The following is a 25618-nucleotide window of genomic DNA, read 5'->3' on the forward strand; positions in this document are numbered from 1 at the left end:
GCGAGTGGAAGCTTGTGTCCAGTGGTCTACCACAGGGATTGGTGCTGAGACCATTGCTGTTTGCAGTGTACATTAATGATTTAGACATGAATATAGGAGGTATGATAAGTAAGTTCGCAGATGACACGAAAATTGGTGGTGTCGTAAATAGTGAGGAGGAAAGCCTTAGATTACAGGATGATATAGATGGGCTGCTAAGATGGGCGGAGCAGTGGAAAATGGAATTTAATCCTGAGAATTGTGAGGTGCATTTTGGAAGACTAACAAGGCAAGGGAATATACAATGGTTGGTAGGACCCTAGGTAGTACAGAAGGTCAGAAGGACCTTGGTGTACTGGTCCACAATTCACTGAAGGCAGTAGCACAGGTAGATAAGGTGGTTAGGAAGGCATATGGGATACTTGCCTTAGGCATAGAATATAAGAGCAGGGAGGTTATGATGGAGCTGTATAAAACACTAGTTAGGCCACAGCTGGAGTACTGTGTACAGTTCTGGGCATCATACTATAGGAAGGATGTGATTGCACTGAAGAGGATGTAGAGGTGATTCACCAGGATGTTGCCTGGGCTGGAGCATTTCAGCTATGAAGAGAGACTAAAAAGGCTAGGGTTGTTTTCCTTAGAACAGAGAAGGCTGAGGGGGGACCTGATTGAAGTATACAAAATTATGAGGGGTACTACTGATAGGTTAGATAGGAAGAATCTTTTTCCCTTAGCGGAGGTGTCAGTAACCAGGGGGCATAGATTTAAGGTAAGGGGCAGGAGGTTTAAAGGGGATTTGAGGAAAAAAAATTTCACCCAGAGGGTGATTGCAATCTGGAATGCACTGCCTGAAGAGGTGGTAGAGGCAGGAACCCTCACAACATTTAAGAAGTATTTAGGTGTGCACTTGAAACGCCATAGCATACAAGGCTATGGACCAAGTGCTGGAAAATGGGATTAGAATACTTAGGTGCTTCATGGCCGGCATGGACACGATGGGCCGAAGGGCCTATTTCTGTGCTGTATAACTCTATGACTCTAACACCAGTAGCCACAGTACACCTCCCCATTTAGAGCTGTTGGCTGGCTTTACATAGTACTCGGCACTAAAGATATTGGGCTCCCCTCCTTGCCTGCAGGCAATGATTAGCACAAGAGTGGCGGATGGATGCAGCAATTGTGATAACGAACAGGCAGCATGAAGTTAGTGTAGTGACTGCCCTTCAATCAACCGGCATGGGAAAATTACACATTGCAGTCCTTGCACCTCTTTTCAGGGGCTATACAATTTAACCCTCTTGGCATTTTCAGATAGGAAAGGAGGCATTTGAGAGGTAATATTAGAGAGTAATAAAACACAGTAAATGATATTGAAAATGAAAATCTAGAATATTGCTTTAAATTACACATTAGGAGCAAAACAAGGGGAAGTATATATAAACTAGAATTGAGAACAGAGTTATTTCTCATTTACAGAGAGAACAACACTTGGAATGGACTTCCCAGTAGTGTGGTGGAGGTAAAAATCATGGATACATTTAAGAAACAATTGGATTCTGCCATGAGAGGCACTGCTGGCTGCTTCAAGATGGATTGTTCTCCTCATTTGTTTGACTCAGTACCTGGTTTGACTCAGTATCAAATTTTTAAAAATTCTTTCATGGGCATTTGTTGCCCATCCTTAATTATGTTTGAACTGAGTGGCTTGCTAGGCCATTTCAGAGGGCAGTTGAGAGTTAGCATCGGTACCTGATGTAACTCAGTATCTTGTGTGTGAAACAGCAGATAAATTGCAGGGTATATACATTCTGGCTTTTTATATGAGTACAGATCCATGTGCTGGTTTATAGTAAACTAGACCCTGCAAAGAAGATCATTATGCACATTAGTCAGTCTGGAAGATTTATGATGAAGTATAGGAAACAAATAAAAAACAGGAGAAGACCAATCAATCCATGAAGCGTGACTCACACAGACAGAGTGAATTCTAGGTGCAATGTCAACCTATGTCTGCAATTCCCTGGGAATGGAAAACAAAAGAAAAATATCTTCATCTGACTTTGGGAAAACTTCTTTGGGGTTTTTCTGTTGAAGGATTTAATTTCCTCTTGGAATGTTCTGCTTAACACATTCATGCAAAATTCTTTCAGAGTTCTGTTTTTATGCAACCATTTTCTTTGTTGGGCTAAACTGCAGCATTAGAGTCATGTGCAAAATGATTTTATGTAAACGCGCCTAAGCTTTTAAATCCTGAGAAAGGAAATCCCATGCTGTTTTCAAACACGGTCCAATGTTGGTGTGTAATGTGGTAATTCATGAATGGAGCGTATGTTACTTGACTCAAGCTTCCAACCTCCTGAACTGGTAGATATGATGAATCTCAACTGATCTAATGGTGCATCCCAACATCTTATACTTTACATTAATGAGGCCTTAGTGAGCTGCTGTTCCCACCAAACATCCTGGCAATATTTTAATGATTATGTATCGGAGACAATTGGACAGAGGGTGATAGATGGTTACATCAATGGCACGAGTGGTGACAGAAATTTGTAAATCTGCATATGTCAGGTGCCTAATGAATTTTCTTCTGTTTTGTTAAATGGGCCACATTTCATATTATTTAAGAATACATGACCAATCAGCAGTGTATCTTTGTGTGTTATCAGTTAATGAACGCCCTCCTGAAAAAAAACAACTCTTGACTCCACTGTTTGTGCAAACAACTGCCCCATCTCCAACCTCCCTTTCCTCTCCAAAGTGCTTGAACATGTTGTTGCCTCACAAATCTATGTCCATCTTTGCCAGACTCCATGTTTGAATCCCTCCAATCAGGTTTCCGCCACTGTCACAGTACCAAAATGACTTGTATCAAAGCCACACGTGACAGCATACGTACTGTGACAAAAGTAAACTAACCCTCCTCTTCCTTCTAGATCTATCTGTGGACAGGCAGACTAGACAAGTGATTTGTTTCTGCGTACAAAATAGCTGCCACATTTGCTGACAAAAGAACAGTGATTGCATGCCAAATGTAATTAATTGGTGGTGAAGTGGTTTGGGATGTCCTGAAGCTATGAAGGGTTCTATAAAAAGGAGAATTTATTTTCTTTAAGACTATGCTATTACTACTCTTGGAGAGGCCATTAGAAGAAAAACAGTGCTGCTTGACTTGGGGATAATAATAACACGTTTTGTTCTGTTGTGACCATTGTCTACATATGCTCGTTGAGTTTGTCATCCATTCTGATGAAAGGTCACATTAACTAGGTTTCTCTCTCCACAGATGCTGCCAGACCTGAGTATTTCCAGCATTTTCTGTTTGTATTACTGAATTTCAGCAGAACTGGTTTCCATCTAACTTTCCAGGTCCCTGACTAGAGTTCCAACCCATTTATACCTGGGACCTGATTGGAATTTGGGCCAAATCTGTCCTTCTCCCTGTTTCTAATTGGATATTTTGTACTTATGTTATTTACAAACCATACATGATTTCACACTGAAAAATGTCTTCAAAATCAGATTGGCTACAAAAAAATCTGTGAAGAGAAAACTGCCAAGACAGCTCCTCACCCACCCTCACTATAAACCTCTCAAGACAACATTTATTGCAATACAAACATGTAAACAAATTACAAAATGTCTGGGTAAACTCTTGCTCTTGTAATCAACAGCTTACATTAAATGTACCAGTTAGTGTCCCTGAGAAACAGCAATTCCCAAAAGTCACCACAGGTTTCTTTATGATCATGGCCTAATCCTATTCCCAACCCACGCATTCACACAAGCCCAACTCTAGCAGAGAACCTCTCGGGACTCACTGTGTAGCTACTCCTCCAAGCATCTAAGGATCTTGCCATTGCCTAGGACAAGTATTCCCAGGACCATCACCTGATGAGACTACTGTGACCTGCTCCCTCTTGAAGTCTTCATGATTTCTCTGTGACCTGTACTGCCTCCAAGAACACTGCAGAGGCGTGTGAAAGAAAACAGTGTAAAGGGGAAGTGGAAATAAATAGGGAGAAAAATTTGGGGAGGAGGGAGATAAAGGGAAGTGAAAGAGGGGAAAGAGGAGGTAGCAATATACGTACGTGTGGCAGTCCTTCTGCGATGCAGAAGCTCCTAATTTTATTTATTTCAGTAATCTTTTGGCCAGAGAACTGGGAAAGAAGAAAATGAGACAGGCAGGCACTTTTATACAGGAGAAGAGTAAGAGAGAGCGAGGCAGTGTTTGCTGAGATTGGGAGATAAAGATACACCAGTTGGAAGAGAGAAAAGGAGTGAGCAATATCATTCTGAGCAGAGAGACCGGTTTCAGGATGGATGAGGGCGCGTGGAATCAGCAAAGGTTGCTGCTCCTGATTACGATGTAGTGACTTCAACCATGTGTCTGCAATTTTCGAATGATGACAAGATTGGACTTGACCGTAGTGACCCCAGTTTGCTGACACTCACTATTTAAACTCATTCATGAATATATTATGGGTTGTCTGAAGTACTTCTGGCAACCACTGAGCAGGGCAAGGCAATGTCATCGGTGGGGGGGGGGGGGAAGAGAAGAACTGGGATGAAAACGTTTGAATTTTGCTGTTATGAGTTCTGACATCATTTGAACCATTTAAGGAGATTAATGCAATTTAATCCTTTTTCCATTTCCATTATTGAGTACATGAATCATCTAAGCCCCTAAATGAGATTATTAGAATGTAATCACTATCCTGTATCTGTTCTTCTATATTTGTCACAACTATAAGGTAACAAAACTGAATTCAAGGGGGAAGATTTCCATGTTGGTGACATTATAAACACAGTGGAAAGATTGCCTGCAGCCAAGGAAGCTTACAGCATAGAATGAGGCCATTTGGCCCATTGTGCCTGTGCTATTTTAATTACTTCTGACAAAATCTGAATAGCTTCTAAAAGAATGACTTTACTATTTCTTGAAACAGAGATCTCAGAAAAATCTCTCCCCCCTCATAGAGGTTATATATTTAGTTGTTAGAATCCGTATTTAACCTGTTGTAAGAGAGGGGTGCATTTGACAAATTAGCATTCTGGTTAATGGATCGAAAACTGCTCAGAGTATGCTGACCTCCGAACCCCCATTTCTGACATGTTTTCCTGTTGCGTGAGGCATTGTGACAGGAGGTCCTGCTGAAAACCCCAACCCCAATCCAAATCTAATACTAAAATCTCTTGCCCAAATCCAAGGGGACATCGGGGTTTTATGTTTGATTTAAAACAATTAGCAAAATAGCCAGGGCTGAGATGGAGAGAATTTTTTTTTCCTCAGTGAGCTGCTATGATCTGCAATGCACTGCCTGATTGGAGGTGGAAACAGATTCAAAAGTAAATTTCAAACAGGAATTGGATTTCTACTTGAAAAGAAAAAAAAATCGCAAGACTATGGAGAAAGAGCAGGGCGAGTGGAAATAATTAGTAGTTATTTCAGAGAGCTGGCACAAACACAATGGACCGAATGGCCTCATTTATTCCGTATGATTTTCATCATTCTCCAATCCTATGATTCACCAAAATTGTATCTGCTTCAGGCTTCTTCCTGAGCACCATTTTGTTCTATTTCTGGATTGATATTCATTCTATCAGCTCCGTTTCCTTCTCTCTACAGTAAGCAGCAGCTTGAGTGAACTTACTGTAAGGCTGGCTTAAATCACAGTGTGCACTAATCAAGCTTCCAATTTCCTCACACTCTGAGTTGCACATGGCAGTACAGCAGATGCTTCAAAGAATCACTTATTAATATTACTACTAGTGAGAATCCTGGTTGAATCATTATTAAAAAACATATATTCCAGGCTGCTTTCCTTTCGTCCAACAGAGCTTTAGGAAGCGGTGTGTGTAGATGCCCTACATACTGCCTGTGTACATGTGTGAGTGTGGGGAGGAGGTCTGAGGAGCTGCACTCTCTCAATCTGTACTTCATCAACACTTTACTCCCAGTGTGCTGACAGGCATGCAATGAAACGCTCAAACTAACTTGACTCAGGTATGGTTTATCTGAGAAGATATTGAAGCAGAACAGAAATGTTGTTGTTAATTTGGGGGCACGGGGGAGGAGGGTACTATGTCTTATTGAAGACCTCCACTGGAAAAGCTCCTTTACACTGCCAGCAGGGAAGCTTCCCATCACAGCCTGTTCTCAAGTCCTGCGCACACAGCGGAGCGTGGTGGAAGGGAATCTACGCTTTAATCTCCTGAACAATTTGCATAGTTTGGTTGGTAATCTCAGTTGTGCTAGTATTGTAAAGATGTGGCCCAATGTGTCCAATCAGTGTATAGATGGGGTTGTTACAATTGGTCTCAATGTCTCAGAGCCATAAACAACTAAAATAAAATCAGCATTCCTACTACATTGTTAACCAGTGGCTGAACTTGGATAGTGCCTTTGGTCATTTAAATACTTTTGGTGGGCTCCCAGGAGTGGGGGCAGAGATTTGCTTGAGTCCAATGTTGCTATGAATCAAATGACAGAAAATACATTGGTGCCATATAATATGAATATGATTACAGTATACCTGCTCATATATGGTGGACATACTATATGTCAACCTTCATTTCCGATAGGAAAGCCGATAGGTCTAAAATGAGTGGTGACATGGCAGAGTACTTCTGTCCATTTTCCACCAAATTCACCTCCTCCCAGGCAAACATCAGCAGAGGGAGGGCAGAAAAATCACAATGATTACATTTTAGAATCAAGTGATAGCTTCTTGTTTGGTAACTTGAAAGAAATTGGGCAATTGCCTGGCCCAATGAGGAGTAGTATGGCATGGGTGTAGGATAGGAGATAGAAAAATGTTCATTTCAGGTCCTGAGTGAGGACCTACATGTCAGGTGGACTAGTTGAGTTGAGCTGGCTTTTTTGATTCCTACATTGCTGTCTTGAGTGTAGCATAAACAGAATATACTATGGCTAACAATGAGTTATTATGAGCTTTGCTAGTCTGGATACCAAGTGAAACCCAGTTAACTGGTCATTTCCATTGTGGACATATTTGCTCTGTCTCACTTCTGCTCTGAATTATCCCAGCAGTATAATTTCTTCCAGAAGTTTTGAGTGGCTGATGCAATGTAACTTGTGCATGAATAAAGATGGTGACTCATTCCAAAGGCATACTAGTATGTTTGATCTAGATTCAGTCCCCTGATGACTCACTGGGAAGTGCACTATCTAATATGCAATTGAGTTATCCAGATACGGAAACTTGCAGACTTGGTTTCAGGTTTGTATTATGTTGGATGATCGCATTCATCTTGATAGTAGGGACACGACAGCTGGCCTCAGACCTCTGTGTAAGGGGAGGAGAAAAATCAGTCAAGTGTTTCTACTCCTAATTGCTTTCCAAGGACTCCTGTTGGAAAGTAAGACAGTGTGTATGTGTGTCAGATTCATTGCTGTGAAATGCAATATCCGACTGCTCACTATATGGGCTAACACATAAGATGTGGCCACTGGTGCAAGGTACTGGGGTGTCGAGTGGGGGTAGGGAAGGTGATTGCATCTGCAGCCATCCAACTCCAGCATCAAATCATTGCCTTCAGAAGAGGTGGGGAACACAGTCAGGATTCATTTGAATGCCTTCCCAGGTACTGCTGATGCAGGTGGATATTACTGTACTTCAAATGGCGTAGAGACTGTCTGGCATAGAGGACAGGGTGCATGGAAAGAGCATAACTCATAGATGTTGTTGACAGGGGTGAATTATAATGGGGAAGCAAGTAGAACACACTCTCACTAATAAGGAGCATTCTGCTTATCAGCTACTGGTCACATTGAAATGTTTTTTTCAAAAGGACTCAAAAATGCCATTGCTGTGTTGCCTTGTGTAAATTTCCACACAGCACTATATGCACTGAAATTAGCAATTATTGCTACTGAGCATTTTTAAAGGAAAAGACATTTATTTATGCCATGAACCTGTGTTTCTGACACATAGAGAGACAAAACTAAATATCTATACAATTAATTCAAAATTGCAATGCAAAGGCTGTGGAATTAATTTCACAGAGCTTAATATGTGTGGGAGCTTAAAGAAAAAGGAAGTGAAAAAAGGGAGAAAAAATGATGATAGAAAGAACTGTAGAGCACCAAAGCTCATCTGTAACTGTCTTGCAACATGTCTGCTGAGAATAGAGAAAAAAAATTCACTTGTGAAAAGCATCACTGGCAGAGCTGGTTAGAAATCTGCATGGAAAGAGCCCAAGTTTTGTGTGGGCTGGTGATAGGTCGGTTTCAGCTAACGACGGAGGTTATGTAATCAGTGATGGTCTAGTTTTAACACCTGCAGAAGCCGTTCAGTCCAGAAGAGAGTGTGAGAGAGAGAGAGAGAGAGAGAGAGAGAGAAGAGAGCAAGAGTCTAGAGAGTACAGCACTCGCTCTCAAGCCTGTTGTTTACCTGCAGTAACTAAAACCCAGCAGCAGATTTCAGACTTTAATCCCCACTCGTTTTAGGATGGATTGCTGTACTGTATGTATAATTTCTAGTTCTTTTTTGTGCTCATTTGATTATGATATATCTGCTGAATTCAAGTCTGATGGTTATAGAACCTTTAGTTTTGAACTAGTACTGATGCATATCAGTGAGATAGACTGAACAGAGGTGATAACTAGTATTAATGGCATTTGGGGAGAGTTCTCAATATAAATCACTTCAATTATCTTGTTCAATGCATCGGCTGTCAGTAGACTTGTTTTTCTTTTTATAAATTAAAATACAACTAAAAGTAGCACGATCTGGTATAGAGGAGCCTTGAAGAGCTCTCAGCTGACAGGTTTCTAGCAGTACTGCTTGTGCTGTGGGGTTTGTGTTTAATAAAAACAATCCAAAATGTGAAGTACTTCGGCAATGAAGTTTTAACTGAAGAATCAGTAGAATTGGCTTTCTGCATTTTTAACTCTTTAACTGCTGTGTTCTTGCTGCTGCTCCAGTGAAGTATATATTTTCTAGAAATATCTAGAGACTAAAATAAATTATCTTTCTGTGTGTCATACATGATATATGATATGATATTAAAATTAGAGAATGGTGCACACTTATCAAGTGCTCTTCATCAAAGTTCCTCCCAGAAAGATGCATTGGCTTCGATATATTGAAATTGACATTAAGATCAGGAAATAGATGAGATGGTGGACGCACGTCCACATCAATGCAAAAGTTATATTATGTTGTAGTTTATGAAGCATTATTATGATCCAAAAATGTGACTGTGATGTGATATATTTCTCCATTTTATGCTTAAGATGTTCATCACTGTTGTGATGTACAAAATATTGAATGGTATTGATAGGGTAAATCTAGCTGGAAAAGTAGGAATGGGGGCATAAATATAAGCAACTGAAAAGTACATTTCAGGAAACTTCTTCATTCAAAGAGCAATAAATGTTTGGAATAATTTGCCCAGTAGGGGCAGGATCAATAAAATACCACAGACATTTGAAATGCAGTTGTATGTAAAGATATAAGAGGGCTACGCTTAGCTGGGGCAAAATATATTTTCTTGTTTCTGTCTTTTACTTATGTCCTTATAAATATTAGGATCTGAAGTGATAGAAAGTATATTCAAAGCACAAAGGGCATTCAGTAATTAACGGAACTAATGTGTTCACATGGTGACACCCATAACACCATTTTAAAGTAAGTATACGTTAGGAATTTTATAAGGGTTTGAAATAGTACTGACAGGTCTCATTGATATTGTAACAATGGAATGTCTGGCATCTAATGCAAATATTTCTCTAATTAGATGACTTTTTCAGTAAACCATAGAAACCAGCTGGAAGCTCTCTCCTGATGTGCTTGCAATTATACATGATTGCTATCACATTGGGCGCATAGCAGTGATTCAGATTGTACTGACCATCAACAGAATGTGGACCCAAAATGGAAACAAACCACCCTTTTGAAATTCATGGTGTGTATGCAAAATTAACATATACCCTGGAGAGGTTTCATGATTATAATTATTTGAGGGTATGCTCGTCTCCTCTTTGCTCTCATTGCTAGCATCCACCTTTGCAGCTAAAACCTCCTGTATCCAAATGGGGGGAGTGAACTCACTGCCCTTGGGTCACTGCTATGCTGTTTATGGTCAACATTAAGAATTAAAAATGGAAGCTTGATGGATACTCCCATTCCGTTTATCCTCTGTGCCTAAGGGAAGCTCAAGTGGGCATGTCAATCAGGATTGACTCATATTAATGTCTGGATATGCCTGAAAGTTATGGCAGCAGCTGTACAACTGACAAATGCTACCTGGAAATGCCAAGAGCAAACTAGCTACTAATTTGCTGTGTTGGTTCTTGGAGGTGAGGTTCCCTCTTTTTAAAATGCTTTCTCCCCTTCCCAATGCTGCTATCTCCCCACATCATACACCATCCTTGGCCAACAGGATAGGTGGGGCATCTGCTCACAGACGTCTATTGATGCCACTCTCAAAACTAGTTGAGAGCAGATGCATTAAAAAGTTCTTAGATTTTCTATCTCCTGTTTGTGGAAACAAACATGAACTGTCCATGGTGATATATTTAATGTCGCTAATTCATCATGTGGTGACTTGTGGGCACAGGATCATACACTGTTACGGTGCCACTCTAAGACATAACCACAGGTTTTGCTTTCTGTAAGCTATGCCATTTTGATAACCAGCCACCACAGCCATTTTTCACTTTTATTCCCCTTGTATTTGCCATTTTAAATATAAAAATGGTAAGTTTTGGCAATTTGTCACTCAGCATTACTTGTGTTATAATTTGTGCAGTCTATAGGAATCTCTAAATACCTGGGAACACTGAAGCTTTATTCACAGGTAAAGGAGATAAGGTAACAGAGATCTCACTGTGCTTCTACCCATAGGACCAGACATTGATTGTGGAACAGCAATACTTAAGAACGCTGCTTACAAAACTCTGCCAGCAGCTCGCCTAAAAACTGAAAGATCAAAGAAACAGAAACAACAACAACTTGAATTTATATAGCACCTTTGACATAATAAAAACTTCCCAAGGTGCTTCACAGGAGCGTTATCAGACATAAGTGATACTGAACCAAAGAAGGAGACATTAGGGCAGTTGACTAGAAGCTTGGATAAAGAAGTATGTTTTAAGAACTTATGCCCTAGGCTGCTGAAGGCAATACTGCAAGTGGTGGACAAAGGAAGGCAGGGGGGTGGGGGGGAGGGGGGATAAATAAAAGGCCAGAGTTATAGGAATGCAGAGTTCTTGAAGGGCTATAGGGCTGGAGGATGTTAGAGGTAGTGAGGTCATAAAGAGATTTGAACATGAGGATGAGAATTTTTAAATGGAGGCGTTCAGGAACTGGCGGCAGATGTAGGTCAGTGAGCACAGGGATGATGGGTGAGTGGCAGTTTATGTGCGTTAGGATCTGGGCAGCACAGGAAAGAAGGAAAGAAGGAAAGAAAGAAGGAAAGAAGGAAAGAAAGAAAGAAATAAAGAAAGAAAGAAAGAAAGATTGCATTTCTAAAGATCCCTTGATGATACAGCACAGTAATGTAATGCACAGTGTAGTACTGAGCCAGACAGATTAAGAATGTCACAGGCCCATTTCCTTGTGAGGTTTTACTATATTAAAGCTGTTAGATAAATGCAAGTTGTTGTTGGTGTGGAAGAATTTTGTCAACATTCCTGGGCTGGGGAGGGTTAAGATTAGTCAAAGTGGCTGCTCCTGTTTACCATCTGTTGGGCCCTGCTGGAAATGCATGTACATGGTTATTGAGTACGGGTTGGACTGCACTCAGCAGTGAGGTGTCCCAGTGCCTGCTGACATCCAGCTGGCAAGTGGAGAGTGGCCTGTTAGACCAGATATTGGAGCCCTGTGGGTGACCCTTGCTACAAAAAGGCCGGTAGCAGATGCTACCTTTAGAAAAGGGATAAATCAAAAGGGAAATTGGGAAGGAAATCAGAAGATTAAAAATGTGGTGATTGTGCTAAAATTTGCATCACTACCAGGGAAACTAGGTTATTATCAACTGCAGCTATCTTCCCTGGGGAGAACTTTGTTAGCCTGCCTTCCTACTATCTGAGTTGGAAAGGTGCGTGTGTTTACGTGTGTGTGTGTGCCGTGGTGCTTGCTTCCAGGGAGCCAATTAGCCACAGTTAATGACAATGCAGAAGGAACAGCAATTCCTTTTTTAACTATAGCTATAACAGGGTAGTCTAAGCCCATTTCCTTTACCACCCTTGTCATTGTAGCAGGGAAACATTCATCTCATGCATCTTTGAAGTAACCAGTTCCATAACATATGCATCTTAATAATACATTACCACTTGAAAATGAGATTTTGTACATTATTTAGGAAACTTAAAAGGGCCGACATGGTGATTTTCTGCTTTTCAAGGCAGCAACTGTCTTTGGAGAAATGATGCCTGTCAGGAGATAATGGTTCATTTTTCAAGTGGGGTTATTGAAATTCTCCTGGTGGAAATGAGGCAGAGGACGTGACAGGGGGTGGGAGGCATTCTTCAGTAGCAAACCGCTGCTGACCCCCAGCAGGAATAGCACATGGAAAATCTACCCCCGCCATCCAACACATCTTGAAGCAGTGACATTACCAAGAGAATCCACCATTAACTTCCACTAACGCAGAGCACTAGTCATGTCTGGCGCTTATATCTCTTATATCTACGTCCCCCTCACACTGGATTTGAAGGACATTTAGCGCATACCATGAACATGTATTACGTAGCAGGTTGCACTCTCACCCTTCACATGGAAGGTACTCCTCTCACATCCTTACATGCATTCAGTCCAAAAGAATCTAATGCAGCTCGATGATATACTGTGGATTGCATACTGACATTTAGATATCGCTGACTATCATTATGACCACTGGAACTTCTCAGTTCTTCCACTTTAGTTCCAGGAGAAGGGAGCGCTTAACAAATGAGGAATGACAGGCACCTTCATCCATGCGAAGAGGAATGCCCACAACTCCTGAGAAGTGAGGCCATAGAGAGTGCGGCAGATGAAGTAACAGGACTGCTACCGGCTCAGGGTTCATACATACCTTCACAAGTTCTTTCTTCACACCCTAAACCTTTCATTGATTCATTTCAAACAAAACATATACTGAAGCACCTTACAATGTCACTGCTTCCACTGGATGCTCCTCACAATACATCATTGTAATCTATCTCCCTCTTCTTTTTCTCTAGATGCACTAGAAGAAACCAAGCTAGGCCCCACTAAAATCAAGCATGCCAGCACCTCAAAGCACATTCTGTTGCACATTCTATCCTCAGTTGGGTGAGGCACAAAGCACAACTTAGCAGGTGGAGACACTGCTGCCAAAGGAGATAATGGGACCTGTTGTTCACAAATGCTCAGGCAGCTGCAGTACAGGCCTTAGGTTCCAGGAGGCAACAGACTAATTCTTGCAGCTTTGATGGATTTGGGGTCCAGCAAGAGAGAAACATGAGGCAGGTTTTTTTCTCATTTATTCACAGAATGTGGGCATCACTGGCAAGGCCAGCATTTATTGCTCATCCTTAATTGCCCTTAGAAGCTGGTAGCAACAATTGAATGGCTGACTAGCTCATTTCAGAGGGCAATTAAGAGTCAACCAGATTGCCGTGGGCCTGGAGTCACATACTGGCCAGACTGGGTAAGGACAGCAGATTTCCTTCCCTTAAGGGTATTAGTGAATCAGGTGGATTATTACAAGAACCTAGTAATTACATGGTCACCATTACTGATACTAACTTCTAAATTTCAAATTTATTTAATCAAGTGAACTTAAATTCCCCAACTGTATAGTGGGATTTGAACTCATATCTTTGAATTCTTAGCACAGGCCTTTGAGTTACTCGTCCAGTAATATAGCCACTATGCGAATGTACCTGTTGATTGAGTTCATTCATGCCATTAATTATGCTGAAATGCTAATAAATAGCCATGGTTAGCCCTGCAACATGGATGGGCTGAATTTTACCAGCCTCTTGATGTCGGGGGTCGTGGCGGGGAGGCCCGTAAAATACTCGCGGGAGTGGCACGCCACGACCCCCGACGCTGAGAAAGCCCCGCCGCATTTTACTGGCAGTGACGAGGTTTCAGTGTGACACGGGGCCTTCATTTAAATAGTAAAATCAATGCTGATAAATTTACATCTTCTTACTTTGTCCCGGCGGCCATCCCACACCGATATTACGGCCGCTGGCCGCAACTAGTGCGCCTTCAGAACTCTGTACGGAATTCTGAGGTGAGACACTGGTGGAGAGGGGGGAGGACTGAAATTATCAGGGTGGGTGGAGTGGGGTAGTGGGAAAAATACTTCTTATTAGCTGTGAGGAAGATGGGAAGGGGTTGAAGGGCAAATGTTAAGAGGTTGGGGGGGGGGAAGTTCAGGTTGGGAATAAATTTCATTTTCTTGATATTGCCCTGAAAACAAACAAAGGGGAAAGGGCCTCCAGCATTTATTTAATTTTTGACATACAATGCACCACTATATCACTTTAAAAATTACAATTTTTCCTAAGGGCTTGAAGCCCTTTAAAAATGGCGCCAGTGCCTGCACAGTGACGCCGGATGCCATTTCTGGGTATGGAGCAGCCGCCCCATCTACGTCATCAGGGGCAGCCGCTCCGCCCCCTCCATTTAAATGAGCTCCCGCGTGACATATCGCTGGGGCTTAGCGGTGGCGCTTCCGTGTTGGAAGGCTGCTGAGTTCAAAGCAATGTGCGGCGGCGCTAATAAATTTCAGCCTGGACATGTGTGGAACAGAAACAGATGATGGTGTTATCTGTTAGTACAGGCATATGTCTGGATCCTCTGACACCACCACCCTCATGCATGCTCATGTACCAGTCCATCCCTGTGGTTGCAGAAGTGGTTGAGCCCAGAGCTGGGCAATCTCAGGGCCCCAGCTGTAGGGGAAAGGATGAGAGTTACCTTAATCCCAGGAGGCTCTTATAGACACAGAGCCTGGCACCTCATGTGCTCCTGCCCTTGAGGGATAAAAATAGATATGAGACCACTGACAAGTAGACATATTGGAGTACCACACATTGTAGCATTCATATATCACATACAGAATTATTTGTAAATTGTTTGCACAGAAATTAGATTGTGTGCAGAGAATGTTCCTTGAGGTTTTGCATCATGTTTGAGTAGTTGTCACGAATGAGCATTGAATAGTTGAGTTAAGGCACTGTAGATGTATAGTAACGAAGGGCATGGAGAAAATGTAACTAGGATTGTTGACTTAATGGGCAAATGCTCCAGTATAAAAAAGTTCCCTCTATGAGAACATATTGAAAGGCTTTTTCCAGTCAGCAACAGGTGCTTTTCCACTGTCTACTCAGGCTCCCTCTGCTCATTTTGCTGTGCCTGCTAGCCTCCACTATGATGTCTATTGGTAGGACAACACGTGTGCATGCTTCAAATTACCATGATTCGTGACATCATAGCTGGGCTTTATTGCAGGACACTCCAGATCAGCCTAAGTATTTGAAGTGTTGATCTACCATCCTGATGTGATCTATGATGACCCTTGCAGAGGCATGAACCTCATTGTATCTGTATTTGAGGTAATGTCCTTAATTGCAACAGAGGTGCCATGACCCAGTGCTCCAGAGGATAGGTCTGAACCATCTTGCCAATTTGACTTAATAGGTTGCCTTAAAATAAAAGCATTGTGACAGACACCTGGGAAGCAATCAATGACTTGCATAGTGCAGTGCTGACTGTGGCATTAAGCTTTGCATTCACTGAGTGTAATATTTTCTGATTCACATAGGTAACATCTGGAACCCTTTAGAACATTGAGAATGCTGCTACTGTAAAATAAAAAGCCCATCACTTATTGGGAAACCAACATTCAAGGCCATAAATTTAAGAAAGTTTTTAATAAATTTAATAGGAAATTCAGGAGAAACTTCTCTACCCAGGGAGTGATTATAACGCGGAACTTGATTCCACAAGGAGTAGTTGAGGTGACTAGCATGGATATATGTAAAGGGAAGCTGGATAAACAGATGAGGGAGAATAGAATGGAAGCTTCTGCTAATCGGATTAGATGAAGAGAGGTGAGAGGAAGCTCCTGTGAAGCATAAATGCTTGCAGGGACCCATACCATTTTTCTACTTTAATGTCTTTGGCTCAGCCTTAGCAAGCTGTGGAATCCAGCACAACGAAAGTGGGCAGGGGCTGTCAATGGAGGGACTATTGAGGTACCTGCAAATTCATCTGAACTCTCCAGATCGGCCATAATTCTGCTGAGTTATTCTTTATCCCTGCCTCTTAGTCCTGCTGCCCTATTCGCTATTGCTGCCTGATAAATCTGCTTCTGTGTTTTGTATTCCTAGCCCAGCTGAACACTCTATTCCAATCTGACAGCCCTGATATTGTGCTCTCTGTTTCAGTCCGATAGGCCTGATACGATACTCTTAGTTTCAGTCTGGAAGCTCGAATAACGTACGCCGTAGTCCCACTATATTCTTCGTAACACATTGAGAAGTGGAACACAGGTGCACATATTTCTTGTAATAATATAATCAAAATGTCATAGAATAATAAATAAACAATAGACTGTAAGGGACTCACTCCTATTGCAAGGAAAGCAATGACCTTGGCATGTGTCAAATAGCAAAATTTCTGCCTTTATCTCATACAGTGTTCTAAAAATAATTAGAGGTTGATTTCCATACTGGGCAGGCAGTGGATGGGTTGACTCTTCAGCCTTCCCAAAGCATTAGGCCCGATCAATTTTGGCCCCAGCCACATTTAATTCCAGGCACTAATTTTGCTTCTTAAAGGCAGCTGTCTGCTTTGCAGGGTGGGAAATCTGGATTGATCAAGGGCTTGCAGCAGCACCTTAAAGGGGAGGGCTGGAAAGACTGCGGGGTTTACAGAAGAAAGTGTCAGAAAGACTAAAATGAGCACACCCAGCAGCAGGGAGATGAACTTAGAGAAGGCTTTAAAATGAAGCAAAGGTGAGTTGGAGACCAGCTTTCAGCTTTACCTTTCTGTAGCTAATGACCCCTTGAAGTGGCACTGAGAGTGAGTGCCTCCCAATCTGTAGTCGTGCCAATGCTGATTCCAGTGGGAGTACTGATTTCCTAAACTGAGGCCTGTCTGAAAATTGGAATGTGTGAATGTTCAGCATCGAGTCAGAATTTTCTTTTCACAATTTTCAGCAAATCTACCAACACATTTACACCCGAAAATAAGGCATCAGTCAGCTGAAAAACACTCCATTTAGGATTAAACTAATAGCTGCCTTTCCCCACCAAAGCTGCAGAATGGAATGAGATTCTATTCAAGAACAGGTTATATGTTCCAATCAGGAAATCTGGTACACAAGTGAACTTAACACAAAGAGAACTTCAAACTGTAGATTTTTGAAAACCTAAACAGGATATGGACCCTGTGAGAGAAATTTATCATTTGCACATGGAGAGACTCACATAAGAACTGTCTAACAGTGTATTCCATAAACATGGTTATGTGTATAGGAAAGAGTATACATACTTATAACCAGTAACAATGCTACAGGTTGGCTCCAATCCTGTGCTTACCCAATGTCCACTAATGTTCTCTTTTCAGCAAGGTCATTGGAATAGTACTCAAGTCGGGACCCTGGCTGATTTCCTTCTCTCATGGCTGAAGCTTGGATCCCTGTTCTCATTTATGGCTTAGTGTTGTAATATTACTTACTGTTTCCAACCATTTACTGCTCATCCCTAAGTGTCCTTGAATTGAATGGCTTACTAAGAGTCAACCACATTGCCATGGGTTTGGAGTCACATGTAGGCCAGCCCAGATTTATTTCCCTAAAGGACATTAGTGAACCAGATGGGTTTTTGCAACAATGATTTCATGGTCACCATTAGACTAACTTTCAATACCAGATTTCTTAATTGAATTCAAATTTCTATCTGCTGTGGTGGGATTCAAAGCCATGTACCCAGAGCATTAGCCTGGGCTGTGGATTACTAGTCTAGTGACATTACCACTACGCCATCGCCTCCCCAGTTCTATAAGTGCTGTTGGTTTCTCCTGTAATATTTAGTTCTGGCTAGAAATCAGATTGAAATTTTGCATTACGCACTTGCGCAATGGGGATTGTGGAGGCCCACAAGAAACTACTTCATCCAATAGCCCTATCATTGTCAAAGTGTGCAAGAAATACATTTTAATCATGTGTATTAATTCTGGCCATGGAATCTATGGCTGTTCCAGTAATCTCCTGCCATAAATGTGTTGAAAGCCTGCTTGAATGGTCACAAACTTGGCAGTGATGTAACTCAAAGGTCCACCTACACACACAAGTCCAATAACATAAAGGGGTTGGGGCTAGGAGTGGATACTTCCTACATCAGGATCTCCTGCTCATAAGTCCTCAGTTGGGACCTGATGTAGCATCAGCACATGTATGCCTGATCTTATAACTGCTGGATCATGTATGGCCCCATGGTTTTTTATACTGCACTTTTAGTAACTTGCTGGGTCTTTCTGGTGAAAACATTTCTGATAAAAAGTCTTCATCCTGAAACGTTAATTCTGTTTCTCTCTTCACAGATGCTGCCAAACCTACTGAATATTTCCAGCATTTTCTGCTTTTATTTCAGATTTCCAGCATTCACAGTATTTTGCTTTTGTGTTGGAGTAATCATTAATCCTAGGTACACGGGATGTAAATTTCATAGGAGTTGTTACAAATTGCAGATCTGCACGATAAATTCTATTGGGTTCAGTATCACCATCCTCCACTAATTATATATTTTTCTTTCTATGCTCATTAAGGCGAGTGATGATGAGAAGTTCATTTTTGTCCTTTCTTCCGCCAACATCCCCATATCAGTTGCACTATGAGCTGGATGCAGTTAATTTCTTTTACGCTGCTCCATTATTGTGCCTTAAATCCAACCTCAGTTGCTGTAGTGGTGTGACATTTGCAGTTCCCATTTCCAGCCATTCTTACTGCCTTACTCAGAATCAGCCAAGTTAGTCCAATTTGTGCTGAATTCTAGACAAATGTATGAATTAGGAGCTGGGTTGCAACTGCTTGAACATATTTCAATTTACATTTTTTTATCCAGAGAGGGAGCGAGAGCGATGAGACCTTCATCCCAACAGCTGATCGAGATTAAAGGCAAAGATCCAACAATGAGATAATAGTTTATCAAACCACTGCACTACTGGGTGCTCTCTCTGAATTCAATTCCAGATATGAAAGGGTAATGTGTATCACAGTTGAAGATTTCTAGATTGTGATTGCAGCAGAGTCCATTAAGTCTACAGTGAAAATAGATTAAAGCTTATAACGTTAAATGTATTACTATGCTAATGGTGAATTGAAAATGCTAGACTTCTGCCTAGGCAAACATAAATTTGAATCTTATTCTGTTTAATTTGCCTCCTATCTCAATTTTCTCCCTTCATCTCCCTCTGGTGTCTCAACTGGGATTCATTACTCGCCTATGAACCTAGACTGCGAATGTCAGCAGGATCTTTAACTATGATTAGAATCAGAGTTGGGTCCAATCTTGTGCTTACTCAATGTCCACTAATGCTCTCTTTTCAGCTAGGTCATTGGAATAGTAATCAAGTTGGGACCCTGGCTGATTTCCTACTTTCTTAGCTGAAGCTTGGATCCCTGTTCTCATTTATGGCTTAGTGTTGTCATACTACTTACTTGTTCCTTTGGTATGTGAACTATTGTAAGACTCCCAGGACTACAGGTAATATCCAAAGAATATGTGGGGTTTTATTATAACTTAACTGAAACATATATATACATATACACAGCTACGACATGAGCACATCTACACACATCTCACTATATCGGGCTACACCCACAACTCCCTGGTCATGTGTGACGTGACTTCACTTCCTCTGGTGACCTTCAGTTACGGCCTCTTAAGGTGGTTCCACAACAAGAAACACACATGACATAGCCACAGTGGAGCTGACGGCGGTATCAGTCTTAGTACTGGACCAGTTCAAAGAGGGAGGGTTGAGTGGTTAAATGGAAGAGGCTGTTTCTTCCAATTTCCCGTGCATGCCTCCATGCAGTTTGGCCAAGGCATTTAGAGCATCTGTGAACATCATTTATCGACTTGGACTGTGTTGCAGAGGAGGTGTGGTGTAGGAGGAAGGCTGAAAAGTCAGAGTGGGAGAAAGTAAAGAACAATTCCACCTACCCACATAAATACAATATTATGGTACACAAGTGATTTGTATTATGAAATCTGCCTTTGCAGTCTGCCGCTCAACGCCCACCTATCTACTAAATCCAATTGGATTTTGTAGTAATCTCCAAACCAAACATATTTAATGTTTGTATTTTATCTTTGACTTGTGATGTGTTTGCTTGGAGATGGGTGAAAGCTTTTACCGACAGTGGCGACGATTTTGTGAATCACAGGAGGCTAATAATTTGTTTCTCCCCCCTCTCTTTGCATTTAATGAAGATCGATAAGGAAGAAACCTGTGTGAAACATGAGGAGGAAGATATTCTCGACATTCCCTTGGACGACGAGGAGGCAAATGCAGCTGCTGCCAAGATCCAGGCCAGTTTCCGTGGCCACATGACCAGGAAGAAGCTGAAGGGGGGAGAGAAGGAAGAGTCTGAGCAGAAGGCAGATGGCACGCCGGAGTGCGAGGAGGAGGCTTCTGCAGATGGGCCTGAAGTGACCGGCACAACTGCTGGGAATTCGGGAGCAGCTGACGCAGCTGAGGAGGGAAAGGGTCAAAGTGGGGTTAACGAAGAGGCAAACGAGGGGGCATCTGTCAATGGAGACCAAACAGAAACAGGTAGGAACTCATTCAAAGCCCTTAATCTCTCTGACAGTCTTACCTTCAGCTACCTAGGCCTGAAGATCTGGATTTTCCTCTTCAAACCTTTTTGCCGCTCACCTCTCTTTCCTCTTTTAAGACCTTTCTTAAAACCTACATCTTTGACTAAGCTTTTGATCAACTGTCCTAATGTCTCCTTCTTTAGCTCAGTGACAACCTTGGTGGTAATGCTCCTGTGAAGTACTGTGGGATGTTGTTGTTATTCCACATTGTACGTGCATGAACTCGATAAGTACAGACAGACAGAAACCTTATTTTAGACATGGGGGTAGATTTTTATTTTCATTGCCAGTCAGTAACCTGGAAGAGTGGACCCACCCATTATAGAACCTGCTCCATTTACATTTTTGAAATGAAAGAAAATGAGAACTTGCATTTATATAGCACCTTTCATGCCTCAGGACATCACACTGCACTTCACAGCCAATTAAGTAATTTTACAATGCAGTTACTATTGTAATGTAGGAAACGTTGACCGAGTGGAGCATCAAGGGAACCGAGCAAAATTGAAGCCAATGGGAATCAGGGACAAAACTCTCCACTGGCTGGCGTCATACCCTTCACAAATGAAGATGGTTGTGGTTTTTGGAGGTCAATCATCTCAGTCCCAGGATATTGCTGCAGGAGTTCCTCAGGGCAGTGACCAATGCTCAATCAACTTCAGCTGCTTCATCAATGACCTTCACTCCATCATAAGGTCAGAAGTGGGGATGTTCATTGATGATTGCACAGTGTTCAGTACCATTTGTAACACCTCAGATAATAAAGCAGTCTGTGCCTGCAGGCAGCAAGAAGACCTGGACAACATTCACGCTTGGGTTGGTAAGTGGCAAGTAACATTCACGCCACACAAGTTCCAGGCAATGATCATCTCCAACAAAAAAGAATCTAACTATCTCCCCTTGACATTCAATGACACTACCATCACTGAATACCCCACGATCAACATCTGGGGGTCACCATTGACCAGAAACTTAACTGGACCAGCCAAATAAATACAGGAGCAGGTCAGAGACTGGGAATTCTGCTGCGAGTAACTCGCCTCCTGACTATCTGAAGCCCATCCACCATCTACAAGGCACAAGTCAGGAATGTGATGGAATACTCTCCATTTGCCTGGATGAGTGCAGCTCCAATAACTTTGAAGAAGCTTGACATCTTCCAGGACAAAGCAGCCCACTTGATTGGCACCGTATTCACTGCCTTAAACATTCACTCCCTCCACCACAGGTGCACAGAGGCAGCAGTGTGTATCATCTACAAAAAAACACTGCCGCAATTGACCAAAGGTTCCTTTGATAGCAGCTTCCAAACCTGAGACCTCTACCACCTAGAAGAGCAAAGGAGCAGGTGCATGGGAACACCACCACCTGCAAGTTCCTCACATATCATCCTGACTTGGAAATATATTGCCGTTCCTTCACTGTTGAGTCACAATCTTGGAACTCCCCACTAATAGCAATGTAGGTGTACCTACGCCACAAGGACTACAACAGTGGTTCAAGAAATCAGCTCATCTGTACCTTCTCTAGGGCAATTAGGGATGGGCCATAAATGCTGGCATTGCCAGCAATGGCCACATGCTGTGAATGAACAAATGTGTCAGCCAATTTAGGAAGATCCCATAAACAGCAATATGATAATGACCAAATAATTAGCTTTTAGAGCTGTTGCTGGAGGGATGAATATTTTCCAGAAGACCAGAGTGTCATGAGATCTTTTACATCCACCTCAGAGGGCAGATGGGGCCTTGATTTAGTATCACATCGGAAAACAGCAGCTCCAACACTGCAGCACCCCTTCAATACTGCACTGGAGTATCAACCTAGTTTTGTGTTCAGGTCTCTGGGTTGGGACATGACCAGGAAGAAGCTGAAGTGGGAAGAGAAGGAAGAGTCCGAGCAGAAGGCAGATGGCACGCCGGAGGGTGAGGTGGAGGCATCTGCAGATGCGCCTGAAGTGACCGGCACAACTGCTGGGAATTCAGGAGCAACTGAGGAGGGAAAGGATCAAAGCGGGGTTAACGAAAAGGCAAAAGAGGGGACATCTGTCAATGGGAACCAAACAGAAACAGGTAGGAACTCGTTCAAAGTCCTTAATCTCTCTGACAGTCTTAACTTCAGCTTCATCTGAACACTGTGCAAACATCAATGAACATCCCCACTTCTGATCTTATGATGGAGTGAAGGTCATTGAACCCAGGTCTCTGACTTTACTGAAGTCAATGGAATAAAAATCGTGCTAGCTCTATAAAGATCAGATGATCCACTCTGCCGGAATACTGCCCAGGCAGTGAATACAAAAATCTACTCATGGCTAGATTGAGCTATACTCAAAATTGAAATATGTTATGTGATCATTTGATTATTGTGACAAATATTCTATGTAATTAAGAAGCACAATTTGTATTTTGATAGTTAAATCATTTTTTAATCCTCTTCTGAGGAACACAATTCAATTATAAATTTTGATGTCCCCATCCATAAGGGTAATTCTATGCTACTTGTAAACTGAGACTAGAAATTATTATTAGTTATGTTAACTTGCAAATGCTTAATATGCTTATATCAGATAGTATATTAGATTTATTCCGTTGCTATCTTAAAGCAGCTGTCAACCTATTTATTTTAATTGGATTAACACTTCATAAAAACAGAAGTGGGTGGTATTTGGTACAACTACATTAGGTGTTTATACAGTAGCAGTAATTTTGAAGCTCCACGCATTTGTCTCTCTTCTGTCCAATATTTGCACAGCTGTATACATTAATGTCTATGTGAATATCTTTGGCCAATCTAGTTATGATTGGGGAGAGATACAGCGAGGAGTGTTGTGTGTTATTTTTATTGTGGTGAGGCATGAGGTCCAGAGACAGTCAATATTCTTGCATTAGTTTTACATCTGCAGTGTTGCATTTTAGGCTGGTAAGGACTAAAAAGAACATTACACGGGGGAACTAAACAGACTGAGTGGTAGGTTACATAGAGGAGCTGTAGGAACTGAGCAGAGTGTTACATAGAGCAACTATATGGGTTAAACAAAGTGCTGCATAGGTGAGCTGTTAAAACTGAAGTGTGCATTACTTAGTGGAGCTGTGTGAAATGAGCTACATATTACACAGGGGAGTTGTAGGGACTTAGCAAAGGGTTATCAACTCTGGTCCTATTTCTGGAGATTTCATCACACTACTCTGCCTCCAACTGCCCTGCCCTTTCAACAATGCATTTTCCCTCCTCCAATAATTTCATAAATTGAAGTGTTAAAATAAAGTAAAAACAAACACAATATTTTCATGATGCCCCTACAATCTTTCTCATGGGTTACTTGCAATTGCAGATTAATCTGTCATTCAGGAGACTCTGGGACAATCCTGGAGGGTTGAGAACCCTAACTGAACAATATATTACACAACAAGTAAGATAGATGGGTAGGGGTGGGTGGTCTCAATGGACAGAACAATCCATTACTCGGGAGCTTTCATAGAATCATTCAATGATACATCACAGATGGAAACCATCCAGCCCTTTGAAAGAGCTTTAAAATTAATCCCATCCCCTGCTCTTCCACATTGTCTTGCGAAATTTTCACTTTCAACTATTTATCTAATTTCTTTTTGAAAATTATTATTGAATCTGCTTCCACTGCCCTTCCAGGCAATACACTCTGGATCATAATAACCCACTGCCTACAAAAAAATGTCTCCTCATCTCATCTCTGGTTCTTTTGCTACTTACCTTAAAGCTGTGTCCTCTGTTTACTGATCATTTTTCCACTGGAAACAGTTTCTCCTTGTAACAAAAAGCTTCAAGATTTCAAACGCCTCTATCAAATCTCCCCTTAAACTTCCCTGAAGTCCTCCTTTTCTGAGTTTTGGGCCATCAACAAATTTGGAAATTATGCCCCATATACCCAAGTCCAAGACATTAATATACATCAAAAAGAGCAGTGGTCCTGGTACTAACTTTTGAGGAACACCACTGGATACTCCATCCCCCCAGTATGAAAAAACAACCGTTCATGACTGCACTCCACTTTCTACCCCTTAGCCAATTTTATATCCACACAACTGCTGTCCCTTTAATCCCATGAGCTTCGTACTAGAAAGGCTGGCTGGACTTCAAATTGATAAATGCGATGCATCCAAGGATTCTGAGGAAAGTAGGGTGAAAATTGCAGAGGTATTGGCCATAATATACCGATCCTCCTTAGATATGGGGGTGGTGCCAGAGGACTGGAAAATTGCAAATGATACACTCTTGTTCAAAATAGCGTGTAAGGATAAATCCAGCAACTGCAGACCAGTCAGTTTAACCTTGGTGGTAGGATTGCTTTTAGAAACGATAATCCAGGACAAAATTAACTGTCACTTCATGGATAAGCATAGATTAATTAAGTAAAGAGACTTAGCAGTTGGCAGGAAAAAAGACAGAAGCGCAAGGAGAGAGCCAACTGTGTAACAGCCCCGACAACCAATTTTATCTGCAGCACCTGTGGAAGAGTCTGTCACTCTAGAATTGGCCTTTATAGCCACTCCAGGTGCTGCTTCACAAACCACTGACCACCTCCAGGCGCTTACCCATTGTCTCTCGAGACAAGGAGGCCAAAGAGAAAGAGAATTAAGTAAAGCCACCATGGATTTGATAAAGACAAATCGTGTTTAACTAACTTGATTGAGTTATTTTTATTGAGGTAAGAGAGGGTTGATTTGGTGTATATGGCTTCCACAGCTGTTTGATAAAGTGCCACATGATAGACTTGTCAGCAAAGTTAAAGCCCATCGAATAAAAGGGATAGTGGCAGCA

Source organism: Heterodontus francisci, chromosome 22 (assembly GCF_036365525.1).
Source record: "Heterodontus francisci isolate sHetFra1 chromosome 22, sHetFra1.hap1, whole genome shotgun sequence".
NCBI classification, from domain to species: Eukaryota; Metazoa; Chordata; class Chondrichthyes; order Heterodontiformes; family Heterodontidae; genus Heterodontus; species Heterodontus francisci.